General features: G+C 39.2%; 1 long non-coding RNA gene across 2 annotated transcripts in view; it reads right to left on the bottom strand.

Annotated features, from left to right (window-relative positions):
- Window positions 1-20,809, bottom strand: part of LOC107316817 — a 274,260-nt gene that overhangs the window by 172,591 nt on the left and 80,860 nt on the right. For both annotated transcript variants that reach the window (XR_001556594.1, XR_001556595.1), the window contains exon 4: window positions 6,241-7,050. This is a non-coding gene — a long non-coding RNA (uncharacterized LOC107316817). The remainder of the gene's footprint in view (window positions 1-6,240; window positions 7,051-20,809) is intronic.

Here is a 20,809-nt window from a genome sequence, read left to right as displayed (position 1 = left end):
CTTGCAGCTAATCACTACCAATCAGAGTGATCAGATTCACACGTCACAGAGCTTACTCAGATTTATAATCAAGAGGAGTTGGATTCCAGCATGCAGAACAGTACATATAAACTCATATGTGTGGCATCGTAGGCCAGATGGGCTCACAGGAGAAACACTACTGAAGCTGCAAGGTAAACTTCAAAAAGAACAAATTGATTCCTGATGCCATCTTTCCCTCTTCAACTAGTGATGGATCCAGAAAAAAAAAAAAAATAAAAAGCAGCACAACTCTTCATCACTTTCACATGATAAGTGAAACAACGACATGACATTAGCCAATGTTACCATATATTCTACGTAAAAATTATTTCTTTTTGATAAATCTCTTGTAAGGCTTTGATCTTCAGGTCTCATGAGTCATATTACAGAGGAATTTACTGTATTTAATTTAGAAATCATTTGAAAAGGTCTACCACATCCATTTCTCTCTGCATCTCTATGAAGGTGGATCTCCCAGTGAAGGAAGTAGAGACCCTCTATTTATGATCTGTGTACAATTATTTAATAAACATTTCTTTCTAGTTTGATATATTTTTAAATTAAAGTTTATTACTTGAAGCAGCTACCATATATAAAAATTCATAATTCAAGCTTCAAATGTTGTAAAGTTTACTAGGACATAAAAGAAAAAAGCCCACACATCTCTTTTACCCTTAGTAACCAAAAACGTGGTTATTTCAACTGCATACCCTTCGTAGTGAATAGAGAATTAATGGTATTAAAAGACAACTGATCACCTCTCTTGTTTTCTGTGGGAACTGAGCTAATAAAACTGGCTCAGACAAGGTAGTTATGTTTTTGACTGACTAGATGAGATAAGCTTCAAATTTCTAGCATTACATTAAAAATAAAAATCTAAGAAAGCACATTGATAATCTAGGAGGCCAATAAGGGTTGTATATACTGTATATAAATCTGGACAAGTTCTCTGGAAAGAGATCATAAAATACTAGCCACAGATTTGGTATGCTAAGCAATAGATCTGGATAAAGAGTAAGATGGTGAAGAATAACGTGAGGAGAAAGGAATCCCCTACTTTGCTGGTAAGGGAAGATAAGACTCCGGAATTTTGTTTTAAAAGCGCCCTTTCTGTTCATTTCCAACTCATGAAATGTTCTTTTTGCATATTTGTTCATTTTGCCTTTAAGGTTTGCCCATGGAAAAAATATATATAAAAATCTAAACAAAGTATCGCCCTTACTGCAACATTTCATTCCATGAAAATCACTTAGGTGAGAGATTAGCTAAACTGGAGTAAGAGGAGAACATTGGGAATCATTCATTTCCTCAGAATTCCCTTATACTACAGAGAAAAGCATTCTCACACTTGACTAGAAATATCCCAAATCCAAATACAGATTAATATGCTGTAACTGGAACTTATTTAGGTACCATTATGTGTTAATTTACACCATCTTGCCAATATGCCTTTTGTGATTCTTATGTCCTTACTGAACTATACCAATTGTAAAACTGCCTCTTTCTCAGAGTTTAGGAGATTCTACTGAATACATGAACTGCCCATTGCACTTAAGTAAGTCTCCCTCAACAAAAAGCAATGAATGTGCTATTAGTTGTACATAGAAAGAGGTAAATCAACTAAACATTTGCAATCAGGTGTACAAATAACAACAACAGAGCCATTCAACTGCAGCCACTCTGACCATTTACATTCTCCTACCAATCACTATGAAAAGGAATGTAACATACTATATTTTATATATGCTGGATATGAATTTGATTTTTCATCATCTCCAGGATAGGAAAAAAAAAAAAAACAGAACCAGAACAAACGTCAGGAGGACTTAAGTAAGACACAGTGAAGCACAACGAGGACAGAAGGTATCCTCCCATACATGCTTGAGCTCTGGGGGGAGCTCAGAGCAAGCAATCCCACCGAAAAGCAAAATAAATCAGGTGGATAACTTCCAGGTTGCTAACAGACCACCCAGATATGCTACCTATTTAGCAATTCATTAACAAATAGAGATTAATTAGAACAAGAAGTGTTTTTTCCATACTTAAGCCACATAATAGATCTCACGCAGAATGAAACTCAAGGGGAGCATGCACTCTTCAAGAGAAACACAATCCTAAAAGTATTCCTTGTACCTCATAGCCCACATACATACATAAATCCCAGCAGCCTGTCAAGCCCCATCTTAAAACCTAAAAAAGCATTTCCGCAGTTCTCAGCAGCACCCCCTCTCTGACCAGAGCAACGTAACCAGGGCTATCACATCCCTCCAACTTCCTTTAAGGCAAGCAGTGACAGCAATACCAACCACAGATCACAAATACCAGGCCAGCAACTTAAACCAAATCCCACCCTCCAAAAAATCCCCACCTCATACACCAACCATTGCAACACAAGACTGCTCAGAACAACAGTTGCCTTTTGCATTATCAAGCTAGTCACATAATTAATTTTTTGAAGTTATGTAAGTCAAGTCCCAAAAGTAAGGAGGCTTCCTTTCACTTACCCGAATCTTTCACCATGGGAGATGGCAAGGCTCCTTCTTGGATTCTCACGACAGCCCCTAGCAAGCACCCAACCTCGCTAAATTAGCCGCTAATAAAGCATCGTCTGCTCTCACCTTCCCCATGCTGCAGAAGTGGCTCTAGCTTTCCTGATATCGACTAAACCTGCTAATGACCTCCTGCTAATGATATCTGCCAATGACCCCTGGAGATGTAAGCTAACGATAGCTACTAACGAACTGCAATTGAACTGCATCTTCAGCTCATTAAAGGCCAAAGTCCACTAACTTAACTGCCCTTAAGTACCGCATTGGCCTACCTCTCTGGTATTCAAAGAACTTGCAGAACAAAAGCACTTTGCATAAGATTAAACACATGTTTAATCTTTACACCTGTGAAACACAAGGTTAGCCTTTCCCACCTGTGTTGCTCTCTGGAGGTGCCTTACAGAAGGAAAAGATCCTTGGATTTACCCAGGGAAAGAGAAGCCCCAGTTTGACCTCTCTTCTATCAAATTTTTCTTGTGAGCTGCTCAGAGATGTCACTCTTTGTATCAACTTAGATTCTCCAACTGAGAATAATAACTTGTCAAAAAGTATACGGCATTATCTGAATGTGAGATGCAATCAGTAACAAACATCTGACCATCTAGTGAAGAAAACAGGACCTTTATGGTGGAGAGGAATTATTCTGATGGAGCCATTTTTTGTTAGTATTTAGTATGTTAGAGAGAACCCTCACAAACTATGGTGATCAGACTTTTAATCTTTACAAGGAGAATTTATATTAAGACTGAAAGTCAGCAGGATAGTGAAAAGAGCAAATATAGTACAGCCAAACTGAAAGCTTATCAACAAGCTCTGTCATAATTCCATGACAAAGTGGACTTCTTCCCAATCCAAGTGTAGTTCAGGACAATTCTTGTTAAATATCCCATCTGTTGGTTTCTTAGTCACTCAATCACTGGAAGATTTAGCTGGTGCCTCAGGGTGTTCATGGAGATGGGTATGGCGCTGGGAAGATTATCACCTTCAGAGCCATCACAGCAATGGAGTGGAGTCCCTCAGTCAGAAGCTGGTGCTGTCCTTAGTGTGGTAATTACTACAGTCAGTGGTAGTTTGTTAATAGCTGCAGCTGCAGACACAACACCTTTCCCTACCCGTGCTTTTGGAAATATCAGTCTGTAGAGCTCAGCACATCCAAAGAGCCAGACATCCCAGAGCAGAAGCCTCCAAAAACAATTTTAATGAGCAGAAGAATAAATCTGCTCTGCACAAGGTACCCACACTCTGAGAACCTGTGCTTTGCTAATAGTCAGATGTGCAAGGACAAGGCATTTATTTTCCTTTCCACCAAATGCACAGTCTAACAGCAGAGCTATTTAATTATAGCATTATCAGAAATGTTATTCATGGAAATATTATTTCAGTAAGGGCAGGTCACTGAGATACACTCACAAGGTATCTATGAATTCATAGCATTAAAAAACACATGGAAATTGAAGTTTTCCTTGCACTTGGTCTCTAAGTTCTGCTTTTTTCATTGACATTGCCCTGTGCTTTTCTGATCCTAATCAGCCAGGTGACCAAGATTACTTTTTAACCTTCTCCTAACGAGAAAATGAGATCACAGGAGGCTCTGCTCTCCAAAGACAAACATGGCTGGCCAGTCACATATATGGGATATAAATAAAGAGGGAGCAGTGGTGTTTATTTCAAGATGTATCAGGAGGTGTGGGGGGGAACCCAGAGGGCCCTGAAAACAGATGTTTACTGTGCTTCTCCTGCCATAAACAATTCTGCAGCCCTGCCCTGAGATCCCAGCACCACTATACAGCTAATATTGCTTGATTATCTATGTACCACCACAACCTCAGCCTCCCAAGAACTAGAATCGAGTTTTCTATTCTTAGCTTGTGGTAATTTAAACTCATTATGGAGGTGCTTGTGTTCCATGAGCACAAGAGATAAAGGAAGCAATATAACTTTAATGAACAGCTGAAAGAGCAACCACAGCAGGCTCTGTAGGCAAAAGAAAAAAAACTTTTCTCTGATGTTGTCTTGATTTCTATCCCACAGGTCTAAATAGTTCGGGCTGTCTGTATGTTTTATGAAGATGTTCATACACACATGCTTAATGAAAGCAAATACAATATGTTATTTAATAAGAGCAGGTAGCCTGGAAGATACAACCACCCAAATTATGGAACAGAGAGAAAAGAAAGGTATTAAACTAGATCCAGGATAAATAATGGTAAATCATTTAAAATGTTACTCAGCTTAAACTAGGAAGCCATAGAGGTTTCCTTTCTACATAAATAAATGTCTTAAGTGTCTCACATAGACTGAAGAAAATGTATGGATGCAGATGTAACTGCCAGAAGCAATAAATGGAGGAATAACTGCAAAGTGCTCTGCATTCTTTCTGATAAATGTTTGTATACCCCAGTGTATTGATTGGGTGTTGCTCTTCTTTCACTGCCGTTCATTAAGGTCCTAATTAAATCATGTGGCCAAATCCTGCAACCCCTCAGAGGCAGTGATTGCGTTTTCTAAGCAAAGAGTTCAAGGAGAACATGAGGTAGGCAGAAAGAGCATGCTTGGAGCTGCAGATCGAGGGAAACATCATCTTCTGGCAATGACAACAACCTTAAGTAACACCTTACAAAAAGATCATGTGGATGACAACCCACCTGCATCTAGGGCTCCTCCTGCTATAAGCTGCAGAAAAGCATTCACCTCCAGTAGTGAAAGACGGTATTTGGAAGCTACTATGGAAGAGATCTGCCTTCTCGGCCTTGGAATTAGTCTTACTAACTGTTATGAATTCCCATCTTACAAAATATTCACACAAACATGTTCAGGAGCTAATGCAACTAGCCAAAATTTGGTCTATGTTTAAATAACATTAGAAATTATATGTCATCCAGTCACTTCAGAACACTCACACTCCTTATCTGAGTAGGGACTTTCAGTGCTGCCGGTAGAAATACTGGCTTGGGTCCACAAAGACTTTGTTTAACATCTGAGGATGACACCTGAAGACTTTTCAAAGAGCTGTCATTAATTTTTTAGAACTGTATTTTCTTCTGTCTAAACTGATGATTCAGTTGGGGCAGGGAGAGGAATAGGGTAAAAAACAGCAGGAAAATGATAACAGAATCCAGTTCATCATTTTGGCTTAGCCAGTAAGACTTTCCTTATCATCTGCAGCACTAAGCATACTTCCAAAGGCTTTATTTCTGCCCTTCTGTGAACTGAGACAACGAGATGAACACATAAAAACAAAAGTGTGGACAATCTTCTTTCATTACCTGTCATCCACTCAGTGCTCTGATATCTGAGAAACACCGGAAACTATTTCCACATAATAGAGGGGATGTAAAATTTGTTCTCTGGTACAGGACCTGGAGGTTGCTGTGTTTGTCACTCGATAGTTTTTCAGGGATCTGCTGTGCAGCTGTTGCACTGCAAGGCTGGGTATATACTGTTGTTCTCCACCCCATCTCTCCTCCCACCCTTTATTTCAGCTCTAGAGAAAAGTCAGAGGATACCAGCAGGAACAAAAGGGACCACACTGCTTGGCTCTTACAGCCTCCTAGGAAGACTTCTGTCATACCTACTGCAATCTTTAACACTGTTTACAAATACAGTAGCCAAAGACAGTGGTGGTTACAAGCCAGGAATGCAGAGGTAAAAGAGAGATGCAGGAACCTACCATGATTCTCATGCACTGGTCCAAAAGAGAGATCCTGAGCTGCTGACTTCCTCTATTTCAGAAGGTGTTCTGATGGAAGAGCTTTTCTTCGGTATCAGTTACAGCGCAAATCTGCTCCATATGGCTGTACCCTTGCCTTCATGTTTTCAGAGATACTGACCTGAGGGGTTTTCCTTTGTCCTTGAGACACAGTCAAGCCCTCACTGGATAGTCAGCTCAGGCAAAGCTCGTGACAGTTTTCATCTTTGAACAGGAATGAAGGACAAGGCAGTTGATTTCTTACTTTCTATTTGGGTCAGAGATATCCTGATAAAACCATCACAGATATAAGAGCTCACATGCAGATCACTCAAGCCCAGTACTGCAGTCACTCCTTGCTTTGGTCAAATGTGTTCTCAAATATCCTTGCAGAGGTACATGGTGAATTTGCTCCAACCCAGTTGCTGATCCCACTCCATGCTTAATCACACGAATGAGGGAATATCTAGATACAGGTAAGAACAGAGCCCAGGCTCCTCTTCATGGCCCAACTCAAATCTCATGCTCCAAAGCAAGTTCATATTTGATTTTTTTTCTGAGTATTATAGTGTCTGGTCCAAATTTTGTGCCTTCCCCTTAAAGTAACCTCAGTTGGGGTAATCAGACTGCATTTGCAAGCCATAAGGAAGGTCAGTGACACATACTTAAAAAGCTATTTTTGAATGTCTGGCTCCAGACTTTTATCTCTTGAAATTCCCTTCATGGCTTTCTATGGCTCCAATCAAACTCCCATTGATTTCCTCAAGAACTCGATTGAGACTTCTGTGGTGCCTGCCAAAATAAAAAAGCAGAATGTAGTCAAATGCATGCATTCAGGGGAGATGCAATAAAACCTGTTTAGATGAAAATGTGGTTCTGCTCTGAAGATCGTGTCTGTCAGTTGGATTGTGCCTTTCCTTGGTTGATTCTTAATCACTTTCTTATCATCAATGCCAAGTTTAATATCTTAAAATTTGGATTTTTTCCCTGGGCAACAGTTCTCCAGAATCAATGTGGGATTAGGACAGGAAGCTCAGTCTTGTGGTTGAGACAACAGAGTAGCATTCACTTCCATTTCTGCCACAGACACCCACCACTACCTTCCGCAAGTATATCAAGGGAGCAGTTTTCAAAGGCATTCTGTTTTGGCCTGACTCTGCTCCCTAAGAAGTGGGTTGGGTCTTATAGCCTCAGTCTTCATTGAGTCCTCTGGGATGACATCAGGCTGGGACAACATCAGGCTGGGACAAGAGCAAGGGTACACCATGACTACCATTCTATTTCCAACTTTATCAAGCCAAGGAAGTTTACAAACATGAGAACCGAATTTGTTTGCAGTGCTTCTTAGACAGTTATGTGGACTGAATTTTTGACAATATGTTATTTAATAAGTCCTCATCATACTGAAATCAAACAAACAATTCAGCCTGATCTAAAAATATAATCTAGCTCACATTTCCTTCTCTATTGAGAGGGAAAAAAAGCTTTTTCTCATAATATGGCAAAATACACAGCTGCTAAATAAGTTCCAATTTTCCAGACATATATGCATTTTAGTATAATAAGAAGATGACAATATGCCCCAACTCTATCCAGCAGTAGTTTAAAATATGACCTTGGGCAAATCACTTTTCTTCTTAGCAAATCCATTTTCTTCCTTCCCTCTTTCCCAGTTTCATCCAGATAGCTGCAAGCATTCTGGGCAGTGACTGCTTTTCCCTTATTGTTCCTGCCAGGATTCCCAGTGTGGTCCCTCATCTTGAAATGAGTTTCCAGATGCAAATGCAATGCAAACAAAGGGATGATTACTCTGAATGTATTCTACATAAAGCAATTATAGGAAAATCTAATATCTAGAAATATTTCTACTTGCCTGAGAGTATCATGGGCACTAGAAAAAAACAGACTTCTGTTATAACCAGCTTGGAGGAAATCCATTAAAAAAAATTTGATGTCCTTCTCTGTTTTAAGTTTACTAAGAATTGGAACTAAACACATGCCTCATGAAGAAATCCCTTTCTCCCTCCAGCTATCACACTGAACTGAAATAAAACAGATGTGCTCAAACAAAAAAATCTGTGCTTACTTGTTATGTTTTTCCTCACCCTTATTACCAACACATATGATTTGCACCAATACAGGTAAAAGCAAGGAAGCAAGTAGTATTCTTCAGAAGTTTCCCATTGCTATATTCTGCCAATACCTGCTGTGATTCCATTCCTGTAAGTAATGAGTTTCTTGTGTTATACTGTTGGATCCCAGCTGCATAAAAGGCAAACTCAAAACTCAGGCATTCTTAAGAGATTAAACAACAACAACAACAAAAGTAACCAACACTAAAAACCCTAAAAGCCCCTAAAAAAATCAAAACCTCCAAATCCAAAGTAAAAACATACAAATTCACATAGAGATGAATAATTTCAAGATTTATGGTCAATGAATATTTATTGCATGAAGACACAAATGTGCTCCTTAAAAAAAAAAAAATACCAGTTTTGATACAGATATATAAAGTACTGTTTAAAGCTTCATTCAAATACCCTTTCAGAAATAAGTTCTCAGGATGGAGTTTCATAGTTTCACCATTACATTAAGAAAAATAAGTTGTTTGTAGAACACTACACAGTTCATAAGTTACCAGTTATAAACTAATCCTTGATATCCAGTCCAAATCCTAAGGGAGGCTTCAAGGCAGCCACTTCTTTTTGGCAATACAGTGATGAAAGATATATTGCTGAAAACCATAAAGCCTTGGGAAAAAATTTAGCAAACTATCTGTGCAGGAATGAAATGTTGAGAGTTTGGCTCATCAGCTGGAGATTTCTGGAGAATGAAGGGCTGCAAATATTTTTGTACAGGTTAACTTAAAGTAGTCTTGAAAACAAAGAAAAATACTGCACACAAAGTGTTTTAAAATCTTCTTGTCTTTCACAGGGTGTTGCTTTCCAGGGATTAGGAAATAAGAGAGTAAGGATTAGGAATAAGAGAAACTGCATTTTTAAAGTTGTTTGTGGACACTTTTGTTTCAAGTGAGGTTTGCATTCAGAAAACACGTGCTTACACATTTCCACGAACTTCATTAGGAGAGATCACCGTGAGCAGAAAAAATGATACACCAAGAACACGTATGAGACACCATGCTCACTGCCCCTCATAGCACTAATCTATGCAAGTGAACACAGAGGAAATCTGCTCTTCCAGAGCACAGAGGATTGCACCACAACATCTGCCTCTTCCCTCGTTTATTATCAAGGCAGAGCTCTGGACAAAATAAAGCCTGCAGGATTTAGTGATGCTGTAAGATGCTCCCCTCAGCATCAACTGTGGAAAAGCCAAGGCATTTTAATGAGAACATCTTACTGCATGTGGCTTCATCACAAGCCGTTTTATAAACCAGTAAGACTCTCCCAGACATAAAGGACAGTAGTAAACAAGGTTTTCCAGATCTTTTGAACTTGATGAAGAAGGCTTAATTACCATCTCTGGTGTTAGGAAAGTAACTCCTTGTAAAATCCTATTTCACACAGCTGAGGTCACAGATTCGGCAGGCCCTGAGTCAGTTTCTGCCTCTTGTTTTACCCAAGACTTTGTGCACACATTTGGTGGCCCCACAAAGTCCTGGGACCCAGTGGGTTGTCCTGAGGTAGAGGGGTAGCAGTGGCATTGGCACCAGTGCAGTGTCTGGCACACGGTGCAATGTCTATACCTCCAGTGCAGCCTTTAGGTGTGCTGGGATCTCCTTGCCTAGCCACGTCCCACCATGGAAAAAAACTAGCTGCAGTTGGCTAAGCTGGGACCTTATTTCCAATCAGAACAAACCAAACTTATGTGCTCTTCATAAGGATCTCCTTGCTGTGGCTGTGCTGTAATACAAATGGCCAGATAACTGAGAATCACACTTAGGCTTCAAATATAAACACTGGAAGTGACATGATAATTTTGTCATGTCAGCACCTCAGCTAGGCATCAGAAGAAACCAGAATCCTGAAACTGTGCAGCTCCAGAAGATGGAGATCCTGGAGAGAGATCTGAAGTTTGTAGCAGAATGGGTTGTGTACACAACTTACTTACACAAGATGATTTATTTCTAATTTCAGACTAATTCTTGGAAACCCTTCAGAAAGCATTTGATATTTTTGGCAAAATCCTGGTCCCACTGAAGTCAATAACAAATAGCCCATGACTTCAATGAGACCATGTTTTAAGGCTTTGTTCCTCTCATCTTAATACAATAGTACTTCTGCCAATTGGAGTAACAACTTCTGGTTGCAGTGCCTCTGAAAGGAGACGTTATTAACAGAAGAATCTTCTTAGTGGGTTCATCAAATGATTGCGCTGAAGAAAGTTTGATATTATTCAGTGGCCACATCCTTCTGGAGGCATACTCAGTGGCAGTTAGAAACATGTGTTTTTCATGAATTTCTCATTCAGAAACAAAGACTGACAGTAAAACCCCAAAGCTTTGATATTTATATAAATTGCTAAATGGTTGCACTGGAGAGTACATTTCAATTAATGTGTCACAGTGCATCACAGTTGTTTTAAAGTTTGCCGACTCAACTGACTCTTTAGGTCCATCTAAGTAGTTGAGGTTTGCTCTGAGTTTCATAGATAGAAAACAGTTTGCTTCAGTGAGTGCTCTCCAACAAGTCAAGAATTCTTTTTAGGTCAAAGTGAACTTGGATCCAGAATACACAATAACATTAGCATTATTTCCACCCTATTATCTCAAAGCTATGCTATAATTCCTTCTTGGGTTTTATGTTAGCACTATATCTAGTAGAGCCCTTTAGTAAGAATTTATAGAGATGATCTATTAACCAAACACAACTTTGCCCATTTGTGTGTCACCTCTTTTGTTTCTTATGTACTCTGCTGCCGCCTCTAGGACAACATTATAAATATTGATTTTGCTCCACGGCAAGAGGTGAAAGTTACTTCTATACCTCAAATAATACTATTGGAGAAATATGAGACAATTCTCTCTGCACTTTCTGTTAATTTTGAAAGCTCATATGAAAAATGGAGTGCAAATACGTTCAGTTAATGAAAATCAGATCTTCCTAGCAAAGACACAACAATTTCAATTCACTGCCTTTTCTAGATTTTTCTGTTCTAGTGAGTTCTTCGTTTTGGGGGCAAGTAAGAAAAATCTCTTTTAAACTTTAAAGCTTTCAATTTTGCAACAGATCCAAGAGTCAAGTAGATTAGTGCCTATGAAATACCCATTAAATGTCAGAATTTGCCTGTGAGCTGGGAACCAGATAATGTACTCTGGTTCTAAACCTTTCACTCTTCTAGGAATACATCAAAATGCATTGACCAGTTCACATCCCAAAGGACGCTTATTCATGGAGAGATTACAGCGTATTTCCTGACATTGATCGTACTGGGTTGGGGGCTGGTAATCTCAGAGAGGAAGAATGGTTGTCCTTGAGCAAGAGGAAAGCTGTGTGTGTCATACCACACTCCTGTCACCAGCCTGCACAGGTGACCTGGAGCAGATCCCGATGGGCAGTGATCACTGGCTAACATGTGCCTTTGCCAGCACATCTTTTCTAATTCTCAGGAGACCTAAGTTAAAGAAAATTGGATAAACAGTAAGATAAAGCTATAAAAAGGTCAATTTGGACTTGGAATTAACTAGCAAAGAGCTCATGCTACACAATGCAATCCTCATTTCCCTGTAGTATTTAAATAAATTTACTAAAAACTGTGAGAAAAGCCTCTGTCAGTTTGCAAGATTACCATCACCATGGCCTCACTGGGCTGCAGAAGAACTTCACTCACCTGCCTGGCTGCTCTAGACTAGCAGGATTTTGCCTTCCTGTTATAATGTACCATTAGGCAATTAATAAGCAAAAATGACTAAGAAGGAAAACAACAACGAAAACACAAACCTTGCTTACTACATTTTGAAAATATCATATTTAGAACAGGCAAATACGCAATATTCACAGTCAAATGTGAATTGATGCTCCAGTCTCTCTTCCTCCAAAATCAGAGCCAGCAAGAGTTCCTGGCTAATTTCATTACCATATTAATACACTCTCAGTATATTGACTCCTCTGCAAAAAACGCCCACTAATTAGTAAAATTGACTAAAACAGAAAGATGTGTATACACAGCTTCCCTCATCTACTCGTGCTTCACCTGCCAGCCTTTTTTGCCCTTCAGATGCTGATATTTTCCTGATTCAAGCTCATCTTATCTCAACTTGTGCTGCTTGCAGCCTTTCTGACCTTCTATCTGGACTTCCAAATGTACATGAGCCTCCCCAGCATTCCTCTTATCTCACATATGTGTCACTGCCATTTCTGTTTAAAAGATGGTGAGACAAATATTTTTATTGTTTTAGTTGTTAACCTTGAGGACTGACAAATATGTTAGTTGACCCCCAATGAGACAACGACGAAGATCATGATGATCCCAGCGAAAATAGTCAACATTTTGCTGTTGACTTTGCTTATGCCAGAATCTTGGTCTGCTCAAATTTTTATAGGCAAAATCTGCTTTTCTTGCACAGAAAGCAGAATTACTGAGGCACTGCTACAACCAGCTTTCCCCAAAGGAAAACAAATGGCTGATTGAATCCTACTTCCTTCAACATTAAAAACAGAAACATGCATAAATCACATTAACTGAAAAAGTGTGCAACACCTTCAAGCCTTTTTCACTGTTATCCAACAAATATTTCCTATATATTTTTCTGTTATTTGCAAAATTTTAAAACTCTTCATTTAAAACCAAATAAATAAACTGCAACCATCGGCAAATGATTATGGATAGCGATGCCAGAACTCAGTGTTTTGAGGTCACTCCACAACAAAAGATTGTGTATGGGCTGTTTTGTTTGTTTTTTCAGGATTATTTTGAAGGAGGGAATAATTTCTGAAGTCATAGGGAAAATTTTCTATTAAAAGTATGTATATATGAATGAGTGTTTTCCCAAATAATGAAGCCTTCTGAATAGGGGTGAGACCATTTTGGTTTGGATGTTTTATTTATTTATTTTACAACTAGGGATTGTTCAGAGTTTTCCCATTACACTAAATAGTGATATATGAGCAGTATGAAAAATGGAAGCTGGCAGAAGCAGTTGAAGAAAAAGAACTCTCCATAGGAGCCTGGAAACAAAACTACAATTGCTGTGAGTGATGAATGCAGAGCAGCATTCTTTTCGAATACGAGCCTTTGATAAATGCATATTTGAGGAGAACATCTTAAAGCGCTTCATGCATGAAATATACATTTTCCCTTATTTAAAAATTATTAAAAAATCTGAGCTTTAGGCATCTTACACTTTTACCTACTCAGGGGAATTATTAGTATTATTCCATTTTTATGCAAAGACTTTTTAAAAAGTTAGTATTATAGCAAAAGAACTGCAGAGCAAGAAGGAAGTCACCTCCAGTTCTATTCCCAAATCTCCCACAGGAAAGAGCAACCCAATGGGCTCTTTCAAGACTCAAAAATGGAAAGAGGTATTAACAAGCAGAGGAGGCAAACAGGAGCCAGGATTCTTTGGTCAGATTTTGTACATTCATTTTTTAAATGGGAATAGAAACAACTTGCATCCCCTGAGCATTGCTAAAGACTTAATTATGTTTTTTGTTGTTGTTTTTTATGATGCTTCAATTATACTTGCATGGAACGATAACTGCATATTGCCACACGCACACAATTATTCATTTGTAGTCTATGACTCTGACATCCAGAGTCATCTTATCCTCTGAGAAATGATAGGCCCCACCCTACAGAGATTACAATAATAATAATAATTCATTATTGTTGAAAAGTAAGATAATCATATCTACCAGATGGGCAATTTGTAGGGAGCTATTTGTTGGTTTTGCTACAGGAATGCTTTCATTTGTACATACATAAATGCTAGTTTGTGCAAAATGCCAGTAGATGGAGCTAAAGAATATAGGCACATTCTTAGGTTTTGGGGGGTCCATGGAAGATGGAGAGAATGCTCCCTTCTGCTTTTTAATTTGTTCCAAGGTACCAGCACAGCTCAGATACTGTGGAGGCTGAAGCTGAAATATAGCCCTAATTACCCTGCCAGACTTGGTATTGGTTCCCAGTTACTGTGGAGCATCAGCTCAACCAGGAACCAGTACATCATCACATATCCTGCAAGACTGCTGGAATCTTTATTCTTCTCTTGACTGCCATATCCTTCTTCCACTGCCCCATGCATCTTACATCTACTGTGAGGGGAAGGACTAAATGACAAAATGCACATAGATGTAGATGCCTGGGAGTGATAGGGAAGGGACAGGGGCAAGCAGGGTGACATTTGCCATCATGGATTCTTGTAGTATTATTCATCCTTTGGAATATCCTATGGCATAATTATTTGGGATTTGTATCCAAAAAACATCCAAGTAAAACCTGACCAAAAATAAATAAATAAATAAATTCATACATACATACATAAAATACTGGAGCAGCAACATTGGTGCCAAAGAGCCTGGGGGCCTGGGGACCACCTTTGGCACAGCTGGGCTAGAGCTGTGGCTGTGCTGTAAGACGAGCAAATAAAAAGCCCTGAAGCTGCTGTTGCCTGAGGTTGATAAAACCAATGCTAATATTCATTTTTGCTTGCAGTGAATTGCTTTACCTTTTTTGCCATCTGCTTAGAGAGAAATAAATGCATGCAAACTGCTTGCTCCTGTCCCCATAGTGAAGGTCTCTACCCCTGGAGTCATATCACAGCCATGCACAAGTTCATGTGACAGCCAGCACTACTTACAAGGAAGAAGCCTGAATCTGCAGAGCAAGAAGAGGTGTTGAGAGTGCACTGTGGGTGGCAGAAGCACACCAGGAAGTCCATGCAGAGGGGGCTGAAGGCTGTGAGGAAAGATTCCTATCCACATTCAGTTCATACCACCTCTTGTCCTTGTTCTTTATACCTACTATAAGCATCAATGTAGTCACACAAAGTGCTTGTGTGCCACCTTCCAGCTAAGTGAGGGCAAGAAACCTGGATGGAGGAAAGATTTTTAACTGGCATTTTTGGTCTAATTGCTGGAGGGGGTTTGGGATAAAATCTCCTGGCATTAGCTGCATAGAAGTTGCTGTGTGCTGATCCAGCTGAAAGCTCTGCACAGACTGCATAACCTGAGAGTTTATTCCTAGTTATAAATACATATTCAAACTTCAGTAGGCTTCAATCAAGCCATGAATGACTGCTAAGCAAGAAAATAGCCATTTTTCCCAGAGGCAGAACTCAGGCCACGGAGGTCTTTAAAAGGCCTAAACCCAGTGCAAGACGACCATAGGCTTCTAGGACAGAGGTTTTTTTGAGCAACAAGTACTAAAAATGAGACAGCACAGTAAAAATGGTACCTGTCTAGGAAATGGCATAATCTCGTCTACTAAGACTGGAAACCAGTATCATTCCCACACCTTCCTCTGGGTACCAGAAACGAAGGGAGACAAAACCAGAAAGCTGGGTCAACAATAACACATTTTTTTCATGGACATCTTCCTCACACTTCTTCCTGAGAAGGTTTACTGAGAAATGCTCTTCCTCTTGCTTTAGTGCCTGCCTTGAAGAGATAATTAAGTGACATCCTGGTAAGCACTTATGAGAACAGAGGTAGATTTTGAGAGCTGGCACACGGTGCACTCTTTACTACAGCAATTGTGCAAGTGCAGATTTATTGGGACGGTTAGTCAGATCAGTCCAAAGACTGTCACATCTCGTTTTCACCAGTGTCATGTAATTAATCTTCCCTTGACTTGGAGTCAGACCTCATCATTCTAAATACCATAATAGATTTTTAAATGAGAACATTAATAACAAGGTCTCTCTATTATTTACCTTGGCTAGAGTAATGAAAGCCAAAAAGGAGATGGCTAGTCCCAAGGGCAGGTGAGGAGAGGCATAAGAAGGAAATGAAGGTTGCTGACCTTCCTGTAGAAGAACCCAGGAATAGAGTATGATTTGCAGAGCTTCAGTTCATCACTGAAAAAGAGGTTGTTGTTGTAATTTCTATTAAGTACTTTGGAGACACTTGCAAACGATAGTGATGAGGGGCACAGGCATACTTAGATATCTCTATTAAACAATAAAAGCATAAAAGTACAATATGTCAATCTCATTTAAAACAAATCCACTGAACTACAATTTTTTTAACAGTAATCAGTCTATCCTGTTTATTTCAATGTGACATTCTAAGAATGCCAAGTTGGTTCATTACGAATCAGCTCTAATTTTAGGGTTGCATTGCAAGAATTTAAGTAAAAAGCCAGAGGCAAGAATTTCATTTGAAAAGACTTCAGAATACTGTAAGAATATGAAACTTCGAATCTCTTGACTGAATCTTTATTCTTTCATTCTGAGATGTATGCAGAATGCAGATATTTCTATAGACATAGGAACACAGTACATTGGGCAATAACATCACAACACCTACTTCATGTAACAAATCAGAACAGAAGCAGCATATTAAATCAGCCTCTTGACAAACACTGAGTGGCTATGGCCATGGAAAAAAGCTTGGCTAGCTTCCTCAAAATTACAGGGTTAGAACTAGAAACTTGTGCTAATTTTCTGCCATTGAATCCATTAAAACGAACGGGCTAATAAGAAATGCATTTCACAGTTTAGTCCCAATTACTCAAATACCACAGAGGACACAGAGGGAATACAGATTATCATGACTTCATACAATCAATTGATGTTCCAGGGAAACACAAAAATGGGGTCACAACTAGAGCTCCTCCAGGAAATCAGAGATTTGTCTTCCTTCTGTGCATCAAACTGCGCAGTAAGAGGGAAGAGGTAGAATTTGGGAAATGGGTTTTGATGGTGTGGTCACTGAAGGAAGCTGTCCTCCAGCTCCCCTCTGAAAGGCTTCAAACACACTCCAGAACATGAAGTAGGAAGTGGAGAAGCTTTGGCCTGTTCTACTGAATATTTTATTCTTTGACAACTTTTAACCAAAGGTTATTTTATCTAGTTGGAAGTACCCAAGACAGGTTTGCCTACACATTAGTATGGGTTGGGTTATCCATCCTGGGCAAACAGAGAGGAAAGTCTTGCTGCAGAAGAAATTTATAGAAGCTCTTTACTGAAGTTTTATAGTTGTTTATTGAACTTTTATTATTTATTGATGTTGTCAGAAGTAGCAAAAGTACTACTGGTACCATGCAGAATCTTACTCAGAGGTCTGGACCCACTGAAGGCAGGTGCCTAATACACAACAGAAAGCTGTTCCTCGCTCCTGCTTAACAGCTCAAAGGAAAATGCACCTGAATGGCTATGGAAATGGAGAACAGTCACTGGCAACAAACAGATTACAATACAAATGCAGGAGTGGAGCAAAAAGTGTGATAAATGGAGTGAAGTACAGCTCACATGGAAAATCTCTGACTACTGTGCAGTCATTTTTGAAGGTATATGAAGTCACCAAACTTTATAAGAGATTCAGAAAATATTTGCAGGGTAACGTAGTGGTCATGATGACTTTTTAGTGGTGAGTCCTTTAGATGAGGCAGAAAATACCCGAGTGTTTTATGATTGTATACAACCTTCGGAGTTCATTTGGTTTTGTTTTGGTGTTATATCCTTTAATAACCATGACAGCAGTAACAGAACTGGGAAAATCAGAGAAGGTGACATAAAATATAGTCAGCCAAAATGACACACTTTCCTTTTATTATTTCAAATTGCAAATTCGATTTGAGAGCTTTGGGGGGTACTAGTCTTAATTTATAACAAAAGAAGTTGAAAATGATGAATACTATAGATCACTGTATTCCAGAATGGCACCTTGAAATGTTAGAAATATTAATCTGAAATGATATATAATATCTAGGATCTGAAATGGGTTAACATGACTTTTCTTTCAACTTCTAAAAGTTCATCAAATGGAATCTACCGTGGGATAACACGGCTTTCCATTAGAGCTGAAGTTTCTTGTTTCAAATTCCATGTAATTTCAGTTATTTCCCTTTTGTCCTGTAACTGGCTAGCAGCAATTCCCACAGCCAAAGTTTTTATAATTCTATCATCATTATGATAAACTTTTCTAAGTCGTCTTTTCTCTGATGATTCCTAGAGCATTTGTAAATTAAACAATGTTCTAAAGAAGCATTCTCCTTGTCCAGCCATGACAACAGTAAAAGGGTCATCTTGCTGAGACAACCTATTTAGTTTTGTGTCTGCTGACCAGAATGGAGAATTACACATGAAAAGGAGTAAAAGAAATGAATGCAAAGTATTCAGGACAGTGCTGCCTAGTATTAATGCTTGATTATCTCAGATCCAGTATGGACAGGAGATTTTGGTAGGGACATAGGAATTTACTGATGTATTTTTTTTAAAAAGCACTCTAGCCCTCTTATCCCTATCTCAGAGATAACTATCCTCAAGGGATACAAGCTGTCCTAAGGAATTTCCAGACTAAATAGATGTAGCAGAGAGAAGAGGAAAGAAGGGAAATTATCCTATCTAGTCACAGATGAGGATTTGAAGTAGCCACAGATTTCATGCTGTCAGGCCACACATCACCGTAGGGAGAACAGGAGCATTGCAACTCCACTTATGCTCGTGTACTACATCCCCGCCATGCAATTGCGCTCCTGTGGCTATCGCCATACCCATCTCTGCCCACTGCATAGAGTGACTGTAGTGGATCTGAGAAAGTAAGCCAAGCCCAAAGCTCTTCACGGAGGCACAGCACAATAAAACTTGCATCAAGCTCAAGTGCACTAGCTCCTCATCTCAAAAACACACACCCTGCTGTGAGCTGCTTTAGCTGATGTGCCCAGTTCACAGAACTCTGGAGAACGCACCCTTTTGGTGGCAGTCATACTACTGCTGCCACTCCAGTTCATTCAGTTTTAAAGCATCCTAAAAGCATACTGCACACAGACACACACGGCTTAGTCTTTTAAGTGAAACCCCTCCCAAAAGTATATATATCAGACAGCTACAAACTTGAAGACACAGAACAGAAAACTGTTTTGTTCCTGCATGCCTTTTCCCTATAACTCTTCATAAAAGCTATTGCACACTTTTCTTCAGTCTCCTTCAGAAGGGAAGCCGGGTGGCATACCCAGGAGCAACAAGCAGAAGGAGTGGACCCATTATACTGATTTAATGAAGGCCAGAAGTGATCTCTCACCTACATAAGCTAATTCATCACACCATCAAGAAGAGGAGCAACTGTAGCTGTGGTACAGCTCAGAGTGCACAAAACTGATCTCTTTGCCAAATTCCCCAAAGAGGAAAGAGTAGCTCTGTTTAACGGATCATGATAAGTCACAATAGTCATTACCACATTTCAGTGTAACATGTTTTATTTAGCTCTTTAACCTTGGCCTATTAGTTATCAGCGCAGTTGAGGATAGTTTGTATTCATTACAAGGCTTGTTTATTTTGTAATATAATCCTTTTCTTTGTTAACATGAAAGCATGGAGCATGCAGCACTGGAAGGACAGTTCACCCAGGTCTGCAATGTTGTTCTATTAAAAATGTCTCTTGATAAATGATTACTAGGATTACATTTTATGGGCTAGATTCATAAGAAATTTCAGTCTTGTTCCCATATGTTTCTTACATAATAGGAAACATGCAAAAGATACTTAAAAATGCAATTCCCAGTCATTCATTAAGTGCTCCCCTTCTCTCATGTTTCTGGGAAATAAAAGATATTTTCGTATATTTTGTGGATTTACTCATCTAGAAAGAATTTGTTTTAAGCACTACATTTTCCTGTAGTTTGAAACCAGATTTTCACCTGCATTCTCTAAGGATCATTTAAAACAAAGCCAAACAAAAACAATACACATTTTTGTTTCTTCCTCATCTTGCTTGTACCCAGTTCCAGGAAATAGTTCAGCATGTAGAAGAGAGGAAAATTATACTGGAAAGTCTTTGCATCAACATTCTGCATCTTCACAAGAAGCTTGTGATTCCTGCTGCAAACCTGTGGCCCTCCAGTAATCAGTAGAGAGAGAACAAAGAGACAGCTCTTGTGTATTTGATACTCCACCCAAAATACAGCTTCTCTGACCCTTGAAGTAGGCTGGAATTAAAGTACCCAAAAAGTCACCTAGAAAATTTGTATTTCTGTTACATATTCAGTCTGTCCTTGAGTGTATGCATTGCTCAAATAAATGGAAAATGTCTTTGTATAAACTAAGTATCATAACACTAAGCAATAGCAGAAGCTGTCTTTTAACAGCATTGTACAGGCTAATGTTAGGGGCCAGGTTAATGGAAGCAAGTAAACTTTCGGAACTACGGATATGTGACCATGGGGATTTATTAGTGCTTCAAAGACAGAGAAATTAATTCCATTGTTCAAATGTCCTTAAATGTCTTTTTAACCTACTTCTACCCCAAGTTTGATTAATCTGGGAGGGAAATGGATGTTTTCTTCTGCCACTTTCTTGATGGGTGGTAAGGCAATAGCATAGCTGACCAGAAAAGATGAGGGTGCCCCATTCCTGGAGGTACTCAAAGTTGGGTTGGATGGGGCCCTGGGCAGCCTGAGCTGGTGGGCAGCAACCAGTCCATGGCAGGGG

This window comes from Coturnix japonica, chromosome 7, assembly GCF_001577835.2.
Source record: "Coturnix japonica isolate 7356 chromosome 7, Coturnix japonica 2.1, whole genome shotgun sequence".
Lineage (NCBI taxonomy): Eukaryota > Metazoa > Chordata > Aves > Galliformes > Phasianidae > Coturnix > Coturnix japonica.
This window is presented reverse-complemented; position numbering and strand designations above follow the sequence as displayed.